The sequence below is a fragment of the Theropithecus gelada genome, chromosome 14 (genome assembly GCF_003255815.1).
Source record: "Theropithecus gelada isolate Dixy chromosome 14, Tgel_1.0, whole genome shotgun sequence".
Lineage (NCBI taxonomy): Eukaryota > Metazoa > Chordata > Mammalia > Primates > Cercopithecidae > Theropithecus > Theropithecus gelada.
In genome coordinates, this window is record NC_037682.1 from 10,516,795 (window position 1) to 10,538,033 (window position 21,239).

Below are 21,239 nucleotides of genomic sequence, written 5' to 3' on the forward strand. Positions count from 1 at the left end.
TTTTTTTTTTTTTTTTAAATGCCACTTGCCCGTGAGCCGGGGAAGGGCCTGGGGTTTTTCTCCCCATCTCCTGCCTCTTTCCAAATCCTGACAACAGTTGGCTATGCATAGTGCCCAGCCTTGCAGCTACCTGGTTTTCCCTCCCTGGGGGTGGAAGGACTGGGAAGAGAAAAATGAAGTTTTTTGAGCTCCTGGCCGTGCAGGGCCACCCGCCCAGCCCAGAGCTGGCTCCAATTCCCCCAGCACCTGCTCTTCTTGCTGTCATTCAAAAGCTCCAACTGGACCGCCATGGCCTGGGCTTCCAGAACAAGCACTGCCTTTCCCCACCATGGGAAGCAGAACCATCAGGGAACTGGGGAAGTTGGGTCTCCATGTTCCTGGCCTCTGTCCGGTGCCCACCCCACTTCCTAGGTGGGGGGTCAGTCCTCAACACTGGCAACTGCCCTCCCCTTCCGCACAGACGGAGGGCAGGGCACGCTGTTCCAGAATCCAAAACAAAAGCCCGAGCCCTCCCCAGCACCTCTCATTAGTGCGGCATGTGGAAAGGCCGTGGTGCCCTGGTGTCCGTATTCCCCCTGCAGGAGCCCCTCTTTGGAAAAGGGCTTTTATTACACATCTGAGAGTGCTCGCTCTGGTTTGAAATCAGATCCAGATGGGCTCAGCTGCATCTGGGCACTTTTCTTTGTAGGGCCTAAGGTGGCTGATTTGAGAAATGCTTGTTGGAGGCTGTTACAAATAAAAACAGGGATATTGGGGTTCATGTTTTAATAAGCCCAGCACCCAGATAGGGGGTGGCTGCCCACGGGACTCACAGCCTGGCAGGGAAGGCATTCGGGAAGGGTGTGTGCCAGCCAGGTGGTGTGCAGGCTGAGACTGATGGGGTGGACAGGGTGGCGGGGGGAGTTTTCTTGGGACAAGCTGCCCTAGGAGAAAGGAGGTTTCAGAGCCAGCAAGCCCCATGGGACATCGATTCTGAATGCCCAGTGCCTGATGAATACTACAGGTGGGGCACAGGCCCTGGAAGGGGTGCGGTGGGGCTTACGCAGGAGGGAAGATGAGGACAGAGTCCCTGCCTGCGGGGGGGGAAGGCGGCCGGCTCCAGCACAAGCCCTTATTGCTATTACCACCCGCGTGATTTCATCCAATTATAAATTGTAATTTCTCCATGAAAGCGAGAGATGGAGAAAGTCCAATGAGGTCATCTGCCTCCCTGGCCGGGGCGCAGAAATTGTTTTATACCAATGGGGGTGGGGCAGGGGCAGCAGGCTTCGGCATTTTGAGAGGATGACGGCCGTGTCCTGGGAGCCCAGAGGCTCCAGCCAGCCGTGGCCGCTGCCTCCCGATAAAGAGAGAAACCACTGAGCTCTGCTTTTGAAATTAAGAACCCAAAAAGGAGGCAAGTTCATCCCACCGGTGTGTTCGCCTCAGACCCTTCCCATAGCTTCTCAGCTTTATTCTGAGAGTGTCCCATAGCTGTCAGGATAGAGGCAATGCTGCTACGGTAGTCTCCAAGGGCCCTGCCCAGCCCACCCGCCGTGTCTGCCACTACTGCCCACTAATGCCCTGAGCTGGCTCCAGCCTGGCCCTTCACTGTACTGTTCCCCTTCTGTAAAAATCCATGCAGACGTCATCCCTCCCTTCCTGCAATGGGCCACCCTCCCCTTGGCTTGTGTGGTCCTGTGAACCATGACAGCAATGACATAGCATGAAAAGAATTGTCTCCCTGGCTTCAAGGGAGGACCTGAGGCTGGATCCCCCAGCGTCTGGCTCAGTGCCTTGCACACAGTTGGTGCTTAATAAATGCACTCAGCGAACTTCCCATCTGCTTCCTCATTTAGAAAACCAAGGCACTAAGTGAGGCTCTTGGTGCCCATCCAGCTTTGTATGTCCTCAGTCCGCCTTCCCTGCTGCAGCCCCCACCCCCACCTTCCCTGGGGCCTGCAAAGCCTCCTGGAACCCCAGTGCTGGGATACTGGGCTCCTCGGCGTCTGTGCCCTTGATGAGTGGGGCCTCTCAGGCTTCTGGGGTGTGTATTGGTTTTCCAAGTGAGTCTGGCTGGCAGTGGTTGGGAGGTGTGAGCTCTCCAGCAGCACTGTGGCTCTTCCCTTGTGTGGGTGCATAATGATGATCATTAGTAGCCACCTGCATTCACTGAACCAAAGGAGGCCCAAGAATAAATATGTAAATGCGTGCGCCTGGCAGACACCTCCCGCCAGAGCCACAGCGCCCCCAGTGGCCACCCTCCTGGCTCGAGTGAGTGGAGACCACGCCGTGTGAAGTTAGTGGTTACACTCATCCCCTTGGCCTCCCCTGTTCCCACAGGCTCCAGGTCTGGTCTCCGTGCTCAAAACCAGTAAACCATTTTTTGAGTCAACATCATAAAAGCTTCCATTTTGAGTAAAAGTACTTTGAGATGCTTACACAATTCTACTTTTGTTATCATCAATAACATCACCACTGTATTAAAAGAAATTTGAAAGGAGGGAGAAAACGCCAAGTCCCCAGTCTCACATCTCTGCATTACCCTCTGCATTTTGGCTGAATCTGCCCATACATATATGCCAGGGGACAATGCACCTTGTCCTTTCCCAGTAATTTCTGCCTTGCCTCTTCCCTGAGCTTGGGAAGACAGCATGGCTAGCAGGTCAGGGAGGACCACCTCCATTGTGTGGACTAAGAAGAGGGAGTGGGACTTGTCCAGGGTTATACAACCTGAAGCAGAGTCAGGGCCTCAAACTCCAGGCCAATTTCCTTATGGCTACACTACTCCTAGACAGCGCAAGAGAAACAGACCATCCACCAAACACTGCACTGAGGGGCCCTGGGCTTCTCCTGAGGCTCTCTTGTGTACCCCTCCATCCATACATCCCTCCATCCTTCCATCTCTCCCTCCATTCCTCAATCCCGCCATCTCTCAATCCCTCCATCTCACCATTTCTCTATTCATTCATCCATCCATCCATCCATCTATCCATTCATCTCTCCATCCATCCATCCTTCCTTCTCATTTCTCCATTCACCGATCCATCTCTCCATCTGTCAACCCATCCATTCATCTCTCCATCCGTCCTTCCATCTGTCTCTCCATTCATCCTTCCATCTCTTCATCCATCCATCTCTCCATCAATCTATCCATTCATCTCTCCATCCATCCTCCCATCTCTCCATCCTTCCATCTCTGTATTCATCCTTCCATCCCTCCATCTCTCCATCAATCCATCTATTCACCTCTATCCATCCATCCATCTCTCCATCTTTTCATCCATCCATCCATTTCTCCATCTATCTCTCCATCTGTCCATTCATCCATCCATCTCTCCCTCTCCATCTATCCATTTCTCCATCTTTCCATCTACCCATCTCTCCATCCAGCAAACATATTCTGAATCTAATCATGCTCCAGGCATTGTACAAGACATTGGGGATCCAAAGAGATGCCCCCATCCTCCAGGAGCTCACAGTCCAGTGGGGAGGGCACTGGTTTTCAGAGGGCTACAATCTGAGGCGCACACAGGGCAGTATGGGAGCCAAGAGCTTTGAAGATGATGATGCTGTGCTGTGCTTCTGGGGTACTCCCATGTCATGACAATCACACGTGAGCTCAGTGGCCATCCAGAGGGGGGCAGGTCTGGCTGGGTTTTCCCTTGACCACCTGCCTATCTTCCAGAGCCACTGCTCACCCTTGGCCCTCAGGGCTTCCTCCCGAAGTAGAAACAATCCTCAAGCCCTCTGCTTTACAGTTCATAGCTGCCTTAAAGATCAGAGCTCTCTGATATTAATTCCTATATTAGCAATTAGCCCTCCTGTTTCATTTCAACCTTTGGCTCCTAGGGATGGATTTTTATGTATGTGTCATTAATCAGATGACTGGTATGTGCTGCTAGAAACCCAGGTGGGCTTTATGGCTGGTGACTTAGCTAAGTGGTGTTTTAAATGAACAACATGCCTGCCCCCTCCCTGGGCAGAGCTGCCCTGTGGCAAAGAGGGCAGAGTTTAGATCATTGTAAGCAGGTCAGAGCTGGTGCGAGCTAGGAGACCCAGGATTTTCTTTCATTTTGGACTTCCAGGCTGAGGTCAGCATCTGTATCTGACCTTTATAGATGAAAAGACTCTTTGTGACTCAAACTGGAGTTTGTTCCATGGCTGCTGACTTCCCCCTACCAGGATGGCTGTCCACAGAGCCCGTTCCTTTTTTTCCCATTGCAGAGAGCAGTCTGGGGGCTGCTTATTCCCTCTCTCCCGAGGGCACTGGAGACAGAAGGCTGCGGGCAGGGAGAGCATTGCTGTCTGGGGGCTAGGACCACTCCTGTAATGGGCTCAGCATGTAGGGAGTAGGACAGGAAGAACATTTCAGGCTGAGGGAACATCCTGTGTGAAGGCTGGAGGGCTTAGTACAATAAGAGGTCAGTGTCCCAGAGCTCTGAGTGAGTGGAGGGCCGTGATCTGAGCTGAAGCAGGGCCCGGAGCCTGGCTTTGGGGGTGCTCTGAATGCTGCGCTGAGGGGCCTAGTCTTCGTATGAGGGCAGCGGGGAGGCCGTGAGGGTGCCCAGGCATGGAGGAGTGTGACCAGACTTGCAGTTTAGAAAGAGCATTCTCGCTGCTGCATGGAGACCTGGAAGGTGCCTAGGTGCACAGGAGAGGACCAGTGAAAAGCTGGAACCGCACCATCAGGAAAAGGGGCGGGGACCTGGGCTGGGGACCTCACGCAGTGAGGGGTTGAAGGGAAGGGGCCAACTTGGGAGTCCCCCGGGCTTTACTCCCTGAAGACAGGCCTGGGTGCTGAGTGGGTTCCCACCTCCTTCTCCTCACTGGAGGGCAGCTGAGTGCTCCTGGGAGCACCATCAAGAGAGCCATGGACAGCCGGCTTGCTGTGGGTTCCGAGCCTGGTCCTGATCTGCAGCCCGCAGCCCCGGGCCTTAGCAGGAGCAGGAAGGCCTCTGGAGGCTGTGCCTTCTGCTCTGTGAGATGGGCCCACCCCATTCCCTGCCCACTCTCTCCTGGCCCCCAGGCTTGGCACCACTGCATGGCACCCGAGTAGCAGGGTGAGAAGAGGCGGAGGCGAGAGCCTGCTTGTGTGGTGCGAACCCTCCCAGCCTCCGCTCTGCTAATTAAACCATCTCCTGACAAAACCCAGACTTTCAGGGTATTTGCAAGAGTGCGAGCCAGGCCGTGGGTGGCTTCAGGAGTCTGTTCCGCCCGGCCAGCAGGCCTGGGCCTTTGCCAGCGCCCACCCTCAAGATGGCCATCAGAGAAACTCAGCAGGCAGCGCCCAGAGCAGGGCCCTCCAGGGGTGCGGGGCCCACTCGCCCGGGACGGAGCTTCTCTTGCCACGGGACATCTCCCCTTCTTTATTCTCTTCCTTCCTTCCCTTCACACGTGGGCAGCTGTGGCCAGAGGTGGCCTGGGAGTTCACCCATCCCCTGGTGCTGAGTTGGCAGAGAAGCCCAGCAGGCCAAATTGGGCACAGACCGTAGCCACCTGCCGCTCCCTACCTGCCCCACTGGACCCAGCAGTCCCTCCCTGCATGGTCTGGGGGGTCTGGAGGCCCAGTTCTGCCAGGCTCAGGGTGCTGCAGTGGGGAGGGCTCCCTAGCTGAAGCTGCTGCCCTCACAGTGCAGCTGAGCAACAGGGGACCTAGAAACGGCTGCCAGTGGGCACTGCCGTCCCCGGGCAGCAGGGAGACAGGAGCACGCAGGCGCCTGAAGAGTCCTCATCCGCCTGGAGTGCTCTTGTGCCTTTGAAATCTCCTCCCAGCAAGGGCAGGCAGGAATTCCTGGGCCCAGACGCTGAGAGAGTGGGTGAGAGGGAGACCAGCAAGGGCCGCTCACACCCAGCTCACTGAGGGACAGGCATTGGCTCTCAGCTCTGCGGGGGAAGGCCCTCGAGGGGACGCAGCCGGCAGTGTGCTTGGAGGGGATGGGGACACGGCAGCCCCGCACAGGCCTGCTCTCATGCTCTCAGGGAGGCACACTGCAGCCGGAGCCTGCCCCTTCACAGAGCAACTCTAGGCACAAAAGGAGACAGGGCAGGGTGCGGTGGCTCACGCCTGTAATCCCAGCACTTTGGGAGGCCAAGGCAGGCGGATCACTTGAGGTCAGGAGTTTGAGACCAGCCTGGCCAACATGTTGATACCCCCGTCTCTACTAAAAAAAAAAAAAAAAATTAGCTGGGCGTGGTGGCAGATGCCTGTAATTCCAGCTACTTGGGGGGCTGAGGCAAGAGAATCGCTTGAACCCAGGAGGTGGAGGTTGCAGTGAGCCGAGATCGTGCCGCTGCATTTTAACCTGGACAGCACAGAGAGACTCAGTCTCAAAAAAAAAAAAAAAAGGAGGGGACAGGAATGACCGCTTGCCTGCCTGCTCTACCTAGCAGACCTCACTGTGATGCATTGCCCGTGCCTATTAGGGCCTGTGTCCAGCCTAGAGGAAGCTCAGGGGGTGATGAACCTGGCGCCACCAGCCAAGGCCGGAACCTCTTCTTTCAGGAAATTGGCCTGCTTTTGTCGGCAGAACAGTGGCTGTTCGACCCCCTGCCTGCCCGTCACAGTGCTCTTGGCTGCCCCTTGGCCGAGGCAGGTGGTGGAGCCGGCAGGCAGCCCTGGTCCGCTCCTGGCCTCCAGGGTCTGGGCACTCTCACAGCGTCTCCTGGCAGCCTGGCTGTGAAATGGGCCCCGCGCTGGAGCTCTCGAGCGGCAGTTTGAGGCAGCACTGTGCTGACTGCAGCACAACACATCCTGTAGGCTCATGGGCCCCTGGGGGGTGGGGGACCACTGCTGGAGACTCCCCAGGGAGAAAGCTGAGGAGCTGTCAGGGAACCCAGGCGCTGCCCAAGGGCCATCAGCTCCCTTCCTCGGCTACTCCTTCCCCAGACCCTCCCCGCAGCCTCGCACTCCACCATTCAGGTCTCGACCCCTGACTTGGAGCCCCTCCTGCCCTATTTCAGGAGCCCCCTGCCCACCTCCTTCCAGGGCTCTGTGCTAGTGCTGGGGGTCCAGTGTGCACCCTCAGGAACTGGCAGCACCTCCCTCCGCCTACTGCATCTAGAAACCCAGCCCTCCTTCTCAGACCTCCGCTGTGAGCTGGGGATTCCAGGCCACATATGCCATCATCCAAGTTACTCAGGTGCAGCTGGGGGAAGCTGCCTTTCCTTCCAGAAGCATCCACTAGCAACCTCAGTTCACTACTTCGCTCCCACCAGCTCTGCCAGCCTCCGGCCCCCAGGGACAGGTGCCCTCTCACTCAGCTCCCAGCTCTCTGGTTTCCCTGCACCAGCAAGAGCCTGTGCCAGGGGATTTTCTCCCTCTGTGTTGGAAATCTCCCACCCTTCCCTCCTTCCCGTAAACATGCTCTCTGGCCGAGAGCAATGCTGCGCGCTCGGCCCAGGCGGCCAGACTTTGTTAATATTTACAGCGAGTGGCTCAGGAAGCTATTAGCTTCCTTTTCTTGTTGTTAATTGAAAGAGGAGAAAATGGTTGTAACACTTCAAAAGAACTTAAAGCGCAGCCTGAGAGACTAGCTGAATTGGGAGGAATGGGGGAAAAGAGAGAGACTATTTTAAATAAATAAAGCAAGCAAGCCAGCCCACACCTCACACGAGAGTGGAATGTCATTCCTTCCCCATCTTTGCAGACGCCTGGCTTTCCTCTGAGGTTTCCTTAGTGCCTCTCATTGTATATTTTCCTTTTCATTCGGGAGCCTGCCTTAAGGAGAGAAGGAGGAAGAGAAAGGATTCGCAGCACACTTTTGTTAATCATGAGGCTCTTTGAAGCTGCAGCTAACGAGGCCTCTGGTACCTTCGCTCCCGGAGCACACGGGGCTGGGAGACCTGTGGCTACCTCCCCTCCTGGGACACAGGCCACTCCTGGGCCCCCCAACCTGGATGTGACCTCTGGGAAGTGCTTCGGCCTCCATGCCCCTGTGAACCTCAGGCACAGCCAAAGATGCCCTGGTCGTGGGGTGGGGGGTGATTTTCTGAATCCTGGTAGATAGGGGCCAGCATTGAGAGGCCTCTGACCTCTGTGGCCAGCCTCCCTGAACCACTTTTCCCAAAGACAAATGATCCTGCCCATAGCAGCCACACATTGAGCTTCCGGAGTCTGCCCCATGACGTACGCGACCAAATGGCTCTGCCAGTCACCCTGTGGTTAGGCAGGGGCAGGAAAGGATGACTCAGGAGGCCTTCACTCCAGGAGCCTGCCATTCATTTCTGACTGACAACTGTTTCTTCCTCCAGGAAGCTTCCCTGACCCTTCCTTGTCCCCAGCCTGCCTAACTTTGTTTTTTGGGATTTTTTTTTTTTTTTTTTTTTTTTTTTTTTAGATGGAGTCTCTGTCACTCAGGCTGGAGCGCAGTGGCACGATCTCAGCTCACTGCAACCTCCGCCTCCCAGGTTCAAGCAGTTCTCTGCCTCAGCCTCCTGAGTAGCTGGGATTACAGGCGCCCGCCACCATGCCTGGCTAACTTTTTTTGTATTTTGAGTAGAGACGGGGTTTCACCATCTTCCAGGTTGGTTTTGAACTCCTGACCTCGTGCTCCACCGGCCTCAGCCTCCCAAAGTGCTGAGATTACAGGCCTGAGCCACCGTGCCCAGCCTAAGTTTTATATTTTTAATAGAGATGGGATTTCACCACGTTGGCCAGGCTGGTCTCAAACTCCTGACCTCAGATGATCTGCCTGGCTTGGCCTCCCAAAGTGCTAGGATTACAGGCGTGAGCCACCGCGCCCAGCCCCGGCCTGCTTAACTTTGGCCTCTCAGGCTCCCCTGGCACCCTGCTGTCTGTCAGCCGGCTCCTCTGCTGCTGCGGAGCAAGGTGGCTCACTGTGCCAGACACAGAGGGACAGCTTGCCCCCAGGTGGCTCACTGTACCAGACGCAGAGGGACAGCTTGCCCCCAGCTTCTGGTTGCTGCACAGGCTGCATTAACGGAGGAATCAATGGCATATTGAAGGAGGTGATCGCTACACCACCTCCTCCCTCCTTCCACCCTGGTCACGCCAGACTAGAACACTGTTCTGTTCTGGGCACTTAGAGACGCACAGCCACACTACAGAGCAGGCGGCCTAGTGGGTGGGGAGTGACCTTGGCCATGACCAAGAGGGGGTGGGGCTTGTTCAGCCAGTCCGGGAAGAGGGCAGTCTCCTGTCCTTGGCAGAGAAGGAAAACGGACCTGTTCTGGGAGGCCCAAGAACTGGAAGGACTGGGAGGGAAGTACTGGGAGGGATGGAGTTAAGAAAGAAATCTATACCAGGTGGAGATGCCCAAAGGTGGGCCAGGCTGCCCCCACCAGGGGCATCCATACCTAGTCTACATGGCCACTGGCAGAGATGCCAGGCAGTGGTGAGCACGCCAGGTGCAGGCCTGGCTTCCCGGCTCACTCAGCCCTTGCCCTCTCCACCGGGGAGTATAACTGTCTTTTCCCAATGGGCCGTGAGCTCTTAAGGGTAAGGACTGTGTCCTCAGCATGACAACACCAGCAGCTGACTCAATTGAGCTCTAGATGGCCCAGGCACACAGAGCTGAGATGTTGATGTGGATAATAATAATACTAACAACAACAGTAGTGGCCACCCTGTGTTGTGTCCGAGGCAGACACTATTCACATGTCGCCTCACTGAATGCACAGGCACTGTTACTACCATTCCAATTTTCCACCTGAGAAAACAGATAATCAGGAGCCTGCCCAGGGTCCCACAGGGGGTCTGCTCCAGGGCCTGGATGCAAACTCACTCCTCTCTCCACTCTGGGTCCTCACGGCCACACCAGCCACTCCTGTGTGGCCAGAGACTAAAGGTCAGCTCGCACAGCAGGAGGCTGCAAGCCCAGCTCCCTCTGCAGGGTCACAGGGCGCATTAGCAAATTAAAGGCTCTGAGAAGTCCTGCAGCAAAGATGCCGATTGAAGTTTGTTCACTCCAGCGGTTACCAACTGACTTTGTCTTTGGTGACACCTGTTAACCTCCCAGCATTCGTGTCTTCTTCAAACCATGCTTGGGGAGATGCTGAGGGTGTTCATGTACCCGTTTACTCAGGCTTTTGGTAAGGGGCTGCTGTGTGCCAGGCAGGGGCCTGGTGCTGGTGACATGCAGTGGTGAGGACAGGCCTGTCCCTGCCCTGTGCCTCCCTGGTGCCCAGATGGTGGCTAGCTCACAGTGGCACACGTGCCTGCAGCAAGTGAGGGCTGGATGAGAGTGGGAGTGGATGGGGCAGAGGAGCCGGGCTGGGCCATGGGAAGCCACTGTCATGGCCACATGTGGTCTCTGAGCTGCCCCCATCTCCTCCCATTGTGTATGCTGTGTCAGGACCTCTGGCCACACCCAACCTCAACCTCTCCAGCGGCATATAGGCCCCTGGGAGGCCCCACCAGCCCTCCATTGGCAGGGTCAGAGCCCTCTGCCCCCGCCCCAGGACCCCTGCCTGGCCCAGCACCTCTTCCCTTCCCTTCAGGCCCTGTGTCTCTGGCCTTGACATTCTGATCACATCCACTGGCCTGCCTGGAATACTAATTCTCCCCAGATGAAACCATCCGTGTTTAATTTTTTTAAGAGGCAGACAGAAAGACAAGAACGGGGGAGACGTTAGTGGGTAGGAACTGGAGCCGTCTTTGGAGCCCTGAGACTGTGCAGTGACTCCAGCCACTTGGGATGCCACAGCGACCCTAACACAGGCCAAGCTCAGAGGCCAGGAAGGACAGTGGCCTTTTGAATACACCAGAGTGTGCTATGGTCCCGGCTAGGATTGTTTTTTGGGACCCTCAGGAGCTGAGATCACATGGGGATAGAGGGCCGGCAGCCCCGCTGTCCTCCGTGCCACCTGAGAGCCCAGAGTGACCCCACCGCCCTCAGTATGCTTCCTGCAGCCCCAGAGAGAGGCCTCGGGACACAGAGAAGAGTGGCCAGATGCTGGGATTGGCCCAGCAGCTGCTCTGGTGCTCCTGCCTTTGGCTGTTCTGGGCCTCAGCAGCCTCCTGGGGGACTGGGGTAGTGGCCCACTGTCAGGAGGGCAGTTGTGGGAAGAACAGGTAAGCCTTGCTGGAGGGGACAGGACAGTGCTAACAGCCGGCGTCCAGGTGGAGAGTTGGGGCCCCTCATGCAACTTCAGCAGCTGCGCCCCTTGGGCCAAGTGTCTTCTGAACATCAGTCTCCTTATCTGTCAGATGGGGGGGATGGTGGCAGCAACGTCCTAGGCTGTGGTGAGGACTCCAGGAGGTGCTGTACGAACGCCCAAAGGACTGGCCCAGCTCTCCCTGGGCATGCACCTCAGCTACTGTTCTAACCCACCAGCCCGACCCCACCCCAGCCTTACCCCTGCAGGCTCCTCCCCCACATCCACCTCCCTGGCCCAGCGCAGCCCTGGGGCAAAAGCTACGATGGTGCCACCCGCCCCCCAACCTCCCAGCCTCGCATCCTCATGTCCCCGGAGGAATGAATGAGATTGTAATGGCAGGAAACTTGACAGAAAATGAAACGTGATGAAATCAGCTACATGAATGATGAAATCCAAATCCCAGCCTCCTTCTGAGGCGGGGTGAATGCTGTCCCATGCTCCGCGGGCTGCAGACCCTGCAGTGGAGCCTGCCACTGCCCCTTCCCTTGCCCCAGGAGCTGGAGTCTTAGGCCCCCTCCCCATCCCTCTTCTATCCTCCTCCCATGCCCCCTCCCCATCCTCTCTTCCCTTCTTCTCCCCTCCCTCCTCCCCTCCTCCTCCCATGTCCCTCGCCATCCTCTCTTCCCTCCTCCTCCGTCTTCTTCCTCCTCTCCCTCCTCCCATTCCTCCTCCCTATCCTTTCTTCTCTCCTCCTCCCTCCCTCCTCCCATGTCCCTCCTCGTCTTCTCTTCCCTCCTCCTCCGTCTTCTTCCCTCCCTCCTCCTCTCCTCCTCCCATGCCCCCTCCCCATCCTCTCTTCTCTCCTCCTCCCCTCCCTCCTCCCTTCCTCCTCCCATGTCCCTCCTCATCTTCTCTTTCCTCCTCCTCCGTCTTCGTCCTCCCCTCCCTCCTCCCCTACTCCTCCCATGCCCCCTATCCTCTTCCCTCCTTCTCCCCTCCCTCTTCCCCTTTGTCTTCTCCTCCTTCTCCCATGCCCCCTCCCCATCCTCTTCCCTCCTTCTCAGCCTCCTCCCCTTCATCCTCCCCTCCTCCTCCCATGTCCCTCTCCATCCTCCCCTCCCTCCTTCCCCTTCTCCTAGGTATAGCCAGCAGTCAGTGACCAACTGACCCAGAGGTCAGAGGTCAGTGCTGCAGATTTGCCAGTGCCCCTTGCAGAGCAGACCAAACTGAGACTACCCTGGCTGGCCCTCCCCCTGCCCTCTCCTGCTTTACTTCTTCCCTCAGGGCTCCCTGGGAGTGCAGGGCTGGACCCAACTCAGGCTCTGCTTCTGCAGAGCCCCAGAAACAAACCCCAAGTGCCTGGTGGGGAGACACCGCCACCCCTGCCCCCATTTTAGTCTCGGGACGCCCCTGCCTCAGAGAAGGGGTCTGTTGGTGGCTGGGACAAAGCCTGGCACTGCACAGTGCTCCAGCTGGGACCCCTCCTGCGGCGATGGCTGGCCACAGCCTCCACTTCCTGCCTCATCCCGCAGCCTCCCGGCCCAGCCACCTGTGAGCAGACAAAGCCGGTCGAGGGAGGGCCGGGGGAAGCAAATGTGGTTATTTGGCCTCCTCCTCCTCCTCCACTTTGGGGGCTGCCTCATAAATTATTATCGACCCACCGCTGCCTGGGCTGGAGGCGAGCTGAGGAAATAAAGCACCGGGCTCAGTAATTGTGCCCTGCTGCCTGAGTTTACTCATTTGTGGCTTTCCTACCCACTAAGAAACAAGACGATAAATAACTGCTGACTATTAGGTCCCAGACGGGAAAAGCACCACACGATGCGCTTCCCGAGGATGAGCAGAGGCTGGAGACCCACACACCCGTTGGCCTTTCCCACACCCTCTCACCCTGTGGACTCAGGCTGTTCAGGGCCTGAAACCTGGGGCCTGGGAAGACAGGCAGAGGCTGAGTCCCCAGCCCTGTGGGGAGAGGGTGCATATCTTCCCCTCCGCCAGCCCCATTCTGGAAAGTTCTGGGCTCAGGATGGCGCGGCTGTTGAGTCCAGTCACAGGCTTTGTGTTTCCCTTTTGTTACGTGGATGGAGGGCCTTGTCGTAAGTGCTGAAAGAATGAAGACGCCACCTTATCCAGCCCTCTCACTTTACAGGGCGTGGGGGGCAAACTGAGGCTCAGAGAGGTGAATGCCCTGCCCAGGGTCACACAGGGCAGAGCTGGTCTCAACTCCAGCACCATCATCCTCCTCATTCTTTCCCTGGGGGCAGGACACCTATGAGGAGGCACAGAGACTGGCATCAGGGGCCCTTACCCTCCTCTCAGCCCTACCCCCACAGAACTGGCAGCTTCCCTGATGGCACCATCTCAGGGCCTCTCACCCTCCCTCAAGAGCCCCACTTTGTCCAGGCCCTGAGCTGGCTTCTCTCAAGGCATCACCTTCACACCAGGAGTGGGGCCAGGTGGGGATTGGGGAGTTCCTTGCTCTGAGAACAGTCCCCCCAAGTTTTTAGCCGCTTTCTCTGGTCCGTGGCTGCTGACCTGGCAGCTGGGAAGGAGGGTGCATGGATAAGAGAAGGAGGCTGGAAAAAGCCCCAGGGGAGTCAGGGGAAGGGGCTGGACCCACACCCGTGTTGAATCCCACCCCTGCTCCGTGAGGCGACGACTCTTCCATGCTACGGATGGGGAATCTGGGCTCAGAGATGGTGGGCCTCCTGCCCCAGGTCTAGGGAACTCGCAGGCCCTGTTTTGACCGGGACTTTCCGAGTTTGGGTACGAATCCCTGGCACACTGGGACACTTGGCCACCCTACCCGAGTCTCACAGCTGGTAAACAGCAGCACCAAGCCCTGCTCTGCCACCCAGAGCCCGGGGTCCTCACCTCTGCAGCGCAATGCCAGCCCCTCCGCAGAGCACCTTGCTCCATCAGATCACTCCCCGACCCGCCCTGTGCCTGCAAGGCTGCTGGTCACCAGTGGGCTCCTGGGCCCCTGCCTTCCAGCTGGGTTCACAGAGGAGCCAGAGCAGCAGGTCAGAGGGAGGGAGAGCAGCCGGGGGGCATGAGTCCCTGAGGCGTCCCTCTCTTGTCAGTGGCCCTCCCAGTGGCTTCGGTGGCTCTCTCTGAGTCTGGTAACCTCTGCTTCCTCCTCAGCCTCCATGGTGACAGCTCCCCACCTTCCCATGTTGGTTTCCTAACCCCACCCATGACTTTGAACAGTGCCTTCGATACACCCGATTCCGCCTGCGATCCTGCCTAGTGCCCCTGCCAAGTAATAACAGAACAGTCGCTCCCACCCACCAAGAGCCCACTGTGTGCCAGGCTCTGTTCAGTCTCTTACTGTCTGCCGTCGCTCATGTCGTGCTCTTAGTGACTTGGGGAAACACACGATTATCCCCATTTTAGTCTCGGGACATGGTGGAGAGACACTGCCACCCCTGCCCCCATTTTAGTCTTGGGACGCCCCCGCCTCAGAGAAGGGGTCTGTTGGTGGCTGGGGACAAGGCTGGGGCTGCGCAGTGCTCCAGCTGGGGCCCCTCCTGAGGCGATGGCTGACCACAGCCTCCACTTCCTACCTCATCCCGCAGCCTCCTGGCCCAGTCATCTGTGAGCAGGCAGAGCCAGTCGAGGGAGGGCCAGGGCAGCCGAGACCCAGAGAGGCCGAGTGACTTGCCATGGGTCACACAGCCAATAAGGGTGGCCTGGTTGTGTGTGCTGATGGAAAAACAAAACCCGGGGAGGAGGAGGAGAGACCTGCTCCAGGCCAGGAGAAACAAATTGTAAAGGGCGGTGCCACCTGCCCGTGAGAGGACAGTCAGCTTCTGCCATCCTGGGTGAGCAGGAGGAGGCCAGGCAGCCATCTCCTGAGCACCTGCCCTGCCCAGGCCCGTGGTCACACCTGCAGGGCCCACAGGGAGGGCACTTGTGCCAGCCTTCCACAGGAAAGGACCCCGAGGCTCCCAGACAGTCACGCCCAAGGCCCCAGTGCCCCCTGGTCTGTGCTGCCCCTCCCTGGCCCCGCCTGGTCACCCAGCCTAGTGACTCGAGGTCCCCCCATCTCCTGGCTACGGCTCCCCTGGGTGCTTGCCTGGTCCCTCCCGAGGGGAGGCAGCGACTTTTACCAACCTCCCCACCCTACGCCTCTGGAGGAGTCTGGCTGCCCTGGGTCCCTGCGGGATTCAACGTTATTTTTGCAGAGCACTTTCTGAGTAACAGAACCCCTAGGGCCCCGGGGTGGAGACAGGGGGGCCAAGTGCCCATGGGAAGAGCCAGGGGAGGCCCAGAGAGCCAGTGACAGGGCCACCAGGGCCTCCACCGCTGGGGTGTTTCCACACCGCAGCCCCTCTCAGGGCCCTCCCAGCTCTGGCCCCTCGAACAGCTGAGGAGGCCCAGCCTCCCCTCCTGACACAATCCAGGCCTCTCCACCTCTCTCCCCTGTCGCAGAAAGGAGCTAAGCCCTGTGTACCCGCTGCCTTCATCTCCTGAAACAGCCCCCAGGAGAGTGGTCTGTGGACCCCAAAGTGCAGAGAAGCCAGCCCTGGGCAGGCGTCCAGCCTCCGGTCATTCGGACACACACAGCGTGCTCTGTGTCCTGGGTGGACAGGGTGGGGGACTGCAAGGGCCAGGCCAAGCATGCGGCATCATGAGATCATCACAGGAGAGTGAATATAAGGACAAGGACCTGTGGCTGCATGTACTGCACGGTGGCTGGGGCCGCGGGCAAGGCCAGCCTTGCAGGCCACAGCGAGTGAAGCTGCAGGATGCTGGTACCAGCTGTGCCCATTTCCCGGGGACTGCATCCCTGCCTCCAAGCCCAGAGCTCCAGCAAGGGGTGGTGACTGTGGAGAGGTGTGGCCAACTGGACTCTGCCCAGTCTGGTTCCCAGAGAACCCAGCTTTCTTGGGAGGCAGATGCACCCCAGAGTCCCCTCGGGCTGGGGAAAACCGGCCTGTGGTCAGGGCTGGGCAGGACCTACAGCCAAGGCAGGGGTGGCAGGGTTAGGTTGAGGTCTGGGTGGTGGACCCTGTTGCCACATCCGAGGTGACAGGAGCAGGTTGATTTCCCTGCACAGAGGGCACGGAGCTGGGGCGGGGGGCCCAGGAGAGCAGTGGGGGCGCTGCGCAGGCGCACTTCTGCCAGACCCAAGAATGAGACCTCACTGAACTGGCCGTCATTTATTTTAATGCCTCTGTGGCCCACATTTGGGTGCAGGTGAAATGTGGCCCCACGTCATTTACTGGTGGGGATGTGAATTGTGCTTTGCTGTGGGGAGACAAACACATCAGTGGGGGGTGTAGGTCACTGTGGCAGCTGCTCAGGGCAGCCGCGTGGCTGCTGTGTGGGTGGAGGCCAGGGAGGGGTCCTCTCCCTGCGTCGAAAGGCTTCTCTTCGTACCCCGCCATCAAGGAGAGAGGCAGTGACAGCTCCTGCCAGGACAGGGAAGGGCTAGCAGGCTGCCTGCTACCTCCCCTCCCAGCTCCATCCCCAGCCTCCATCCCCAGCACTGCCTGTGGAAGTCACGGGCTGGGTGGAGGAGTGGATGAGGGCTCACGTCCCGCTCCACAGCTGCTTGGGTGATCTGGGTGTGTCCACATCTCTGTCTGTACTGCGAGCACGAGAACCTTCCTTCCTCGTGCCCTTCTCCCCTGTCTCTCTTCCCTGAACATACAATGTGAGTCCCTGGAGCCTCAGACAGAAGTGGGGCTGCAGGAGCGGGAAAAAGCACCCCCAGCCGCAGAACCGCACGTGCAAAGGCCCGGAGGCAGGAGGAAGGCTGACTTTGTGGATGTCCTGAGAGAACTCAGCCTGGGGCAGCGCGGTCAGCTAGGGGACCTCAGGGAAGGGCCTGGACTTCCTCCTGAGGGCATGGGGAGAGGAGAGGGACAGGTTTGGACTTGAGAGTAGAAAGCTGGGGGTAGGGAGGGAATGTTCCATCCTCTGAGATCGGGGTAGTCACAAAGGCACCATATGCACATGTAAAATTCCCAGGTCTTAGAGCTGCATACCCCAGGCTATGCAGGTGACCCGTATACTCTTCCTTCTGAAACCACAATTCAACAAAGGAAGCCTTCCTCTGGCCCCGAATGCAGGGCCTGGGGCAGGGTGGGCTCTGAGCTAAGCCCCTCCTCCCCACCCCAGCCCTGGGGGACCCCACTATTGAATCCTGGCTTCCTCTGAATGGATGTGTGTGCGTAGCTCCCCACCCCACCAGTGCTGAGTGCTCATGGCCTGGCCCAGCCAACTCAGCTCATACCCCCACAGGGCTCCGGAGGGAGGGAGGGAGGGAGGGCAGAGACAGGCTGTGGCCACCTCCACCCCCACCCTCCCTCCCTGAGCCTCCTTTAAGGCAGCAAGGCCACTAACCATCTGCTGAGGCAGGGGCTGGGGGCGCAGGAAGGGCACCTGAGCCTCCCCTTCTGAGGGGGTGGGATGGCCCCTGAGAAGAGCCCCCTTTCCTCGCCCCCCAGGACTTTATCTGCATCATCTCTTATTCCTCCTGCATCCCTGCTGGGGATGCTGTTATTCCCCCACTTGCCCAGCTGAGGAAACTGAGGCCTGAGAAGTTAAGGTTGCTGGGAAAGTGAGAGCCCACCCATGCCCCCACTGGGGCCCTGGCCCAGGCCTTCAGGCCCCCAATGGACAACACTGAACTTCCTCCTGGGACAGCCTGCAGGTTGCCCCCAGGCCTGTCTGTGGGTGACTGTCCCACCCTTCCCAAGGCAGGTAGGCCCAGCCTCCCCGCAGGCACGTGGGGCAAAGGAACAAGGCTGTCGCTGTGCTGGCCCATGCTGCGGCCCAGAGTGGACCCGGCGGGCGGCAGGGGACGTACTTAGTGGAAGATTTATAAGCTGGGTTAAAATTTAATTTGGGTGGACAATCCCAGTCAGCCAAGCTGGCCGCCCCAGACACATGGCCTGGTCCCGGCAGTCCCGTGGTTGGGCCTGGCCCCCCTGCCAGTCTCCCCCGCCTTCCGTCCCCGGAAGGCAGGCAGCCCGCTGCCCGCAGAGAAATATTAGCATGAATTCGATTTGGGGCGGTAGCAGTGGGCGCTGAGCCTTGTTTGCACTTCAGTTCAAAATTGAACAGGACAGAATCAGCTTTGGCCAGGAACCACCTCCGTGGTGCCCAGGGACAGCGTTGCTCTCCAAGGAGCCCCGCTAAGCCTTGCAGCTCCCCACCTGTCCACTCGGGCATGCCCCTCCAAGCTGCCCTCTGACCTCAGGCCCCATCCTCTGCCCAGCACCCCCAATCCTCCCTCGTGCCCCACTGCCTGGGCTTGAAACCTAGTGATACGTTGGGGGATCTATGCAATGACTGAACCTTTCTGAGCCTCAGTTTCTTCATCTGTAAAATGGGGATAATAGGACCCATTGTTGTCATAACACAGAGTTAGAACTGCGTCTGCACGTGGCCTCCCCATAGACGGAAACCCTCGCTGTGGGAGGGCAGCACCAAGGCTGGCTGAGGGAGCAGGGGGACTGCAGAGCCCCCACATGCACAGGTCTCCCCATGAATCCTGTGGTCTTGCACCCCTCCCAGGCTGGGACATTACCTCTTTGGACCTTGCGGCTACGGTTCTTGGTTGCCCAGTCTGGGCTGTCTGGGCTGGTGGGCGAGGGAGAATGCTGGGGTCGCCAAGGCACGGGGTGTGGCCTAGGGCTGAGCCGAAGCAGCACGGGCACGCGGACAGCCCTGCTCCCTCCTGGCTGGCCCTGCCTGACCTACCCATCACTCTTTCACCCCACTGCCATGCGCTGGGTCCCTTCTAGGTGCTTTCCTAAGTAGGTACTGTCCACCCATTTCACAGAGAAGGAAAGTGAGGCTCAGAGAGGCAAAGAAACTGCCTCGGGCCTGTAGCAGCGATGACTCAAGCCCAGGCCCCTTGACCCCAAGGCTCACTGTCCTCCCACCCCCACTGCCTCTTCGCTGCTGCCCACAATGCAGGGAGGGGGCTTTGCAGGGAAAGGCAGGCAGCTCAGGCAGCAGGGGCAGAGCAGGAAATGCATGTGGGCAGAGCATGTTGCAGGGGCTCCTCGAGGCTGGGGGACGCATCCGCCACTCTCACACATGTGCTTCTGCTGCCTCTGGCCAGGATCCAGGCCTGGAAATAGCCATGTCACCTTCAGAGGCTGAGTCCCTGTCACTGCTTTGCCCCAGGCCTGGGACGGGGCTGAGAGGAGGGGGAGGCAGCATCCTCCAGAACTGCAGAAGGCGTGCGTGCCATGCACTCATGCACAGGTATATCTGCATGCACACCTGTGCACACGCTCACAGATGCACACACAGGCCCGTGTGCAGGATGGCAGGGACACACTATGGACACCTCAGTCTCTGCCTCACCAGCAGCTCCGCCTCCTGAGGGACCAGTGAAAGTTAGGCCTGAACCCGGCACCTGTTCCAGTTGTGTAAATGGTACTCTGCATGTCAGCCCACAGCAGCGCCGGGCTGCCACACATGTGCCCCTGCCCGTGGGGCCGGCCGCACACCCACCTGCACACCGCTCACACTCACCCAGCACCCCCCAGGTCAGCGCCCCCCACCGGCCCTGGCAGATCTGTCAGTCTATCGATGCCGACCCCTGCGGACTCACCCCTTGACCTTGGGAATTTGGAGCTGGGGCCCTTCAGGAGTCACCGAACCCCCATTCCACACACTAGCAGAAGACCCAGTCTGGCAAGTCCCATTCCTATTTTGATACCAGGTCCTAGCTCTGACCCGACGTCGGCATCTTACTGCGGCCTCTCATTACTCACTTGCATGCTTATTTATTTATTCCCAGCTTGTTCTCGAAAGGATTTGTGGCAGCTTACAGAAATACAACATAATACGAGAGGATCAAGAGGAGGGAGGGAGATGGGATGGAAAAAAGCCAGACATCCAAAGCGGACAGGCTGGGGTTCAAATCCCGCCATTTTCTTATTTTATTTTTTGGAGACAGAGTCTCACTGTGTTGCCCAGGCGATGTTGCCCAGGCTGATGTACAGTGGTGCAATCTCAGCTCATGGCAACCTCCACCTCCTGGGTCCAAGAGATTCTCCTGCCTCAGCCTCTGGAGTAGCTGGGACTATAGGTGACCACCACCATGCCCCGCTATTTTTTTTGTATTTTAGTAGAGATGGGGTTTCACCATGTTGCCCAGGCTGGTCTCAAACTCTTGAGCTCAAGTAATCCACCCACCTCGGCCTCCCAAAGTGCTGGGATTACAGGAATGAGCCACGGCACCCGGCTCCATTTACGTATTATACCGCTGTTTACTCATTCATCTTTGGCCTATGGAGTCACTTTGCCCGCCTGAGCCTCAGTTTCCTCACCTGTGAAATAGGGAGGATGATACCCACTGTGTGGGTTGCTAATGGGATATGAGAAAACGCCAGGGAAGACTAAGCCAGCACTTGGCACACGGGAGGTGCCAATGGCACACGGCAGCTGCTGCAACGAGGAAGGAAGGCAGAGAGAGGTCAGGGCGGGGACAGATGAGGGCAGAGAGGCAGGGGCCCTGGGCTGGAGCAGGCACAGCACTGTGTATCTCTGTGTGTGGCGCCGTCTGGGTCGCAGTGGAGTCAGTTGAGGAAAACAGGGAAAATGGGAACAGATGGTTTTCCGGGGTCCCAAATCCAAGGCCCAGGAATCCCCTCCGAGTCCTCTCGGAGGAGGACGCTCCACATTCCTTGTGTGAGACCCAGGAGCCTGCAGGGTGGAGCAGGACGGGGGTCTGGGGCTCCAGGCTGGGGGTCCCCACCCTCCCACCTGGTGCCTGCACTCAGAGGTTCGGTCTTCAGCCCAGGGACCACTGAGCTGCACCTGAATCCGAACCCCACTTCCACCTGGAGCTCTGACTCCTGCGGCCACCACCGTTAGGCACCGAGCCTTGTTTCACCCCCCTGCCAGGACCAGCTCTTGGCCCCAGCCTGGCCCTCAGTCCCTCAGCCCAGCCCCCAGCTGCCCCCAAGCTCCTCATCTGCCTGCCCCTCACCTTAGGGTGCCCCCACTTCAGGCTCCCTCCCAGCCATCAATCACTCCAGCCATGCTCCTGGCCCCCATCCTGCCTTCCATGTTCCCCCCGAATCATCCTCTACCCAGCGTCCCCACTGGCTGCTCAGAGCAGGAAGCAGGATTCTCTCCATCCCCCAGACTCAGCCACCCGCTGCTAAGCAGTGACCCAGTGCTGCCGAGAGCACCAATATTTAAGGGATGTTTCAGGCCTGCTC

At 58.5% G+C, this 21,239-nt stretch overlaps 1 protein-coding gene across 1 annotated transcript in view; it reads right to left on the minus strand.

Moving 5' to 3' along the window:
* The window catches only part of FLRT1 (fibronectin leucine rich transmembrane protein 1), an 83,310-nt gene that overhangs the window by 15,310 nt on the left and 46,761 nt on the right, over nucleotides 1-21,239 (minus strand). The window lies entirely within an intron of this gene.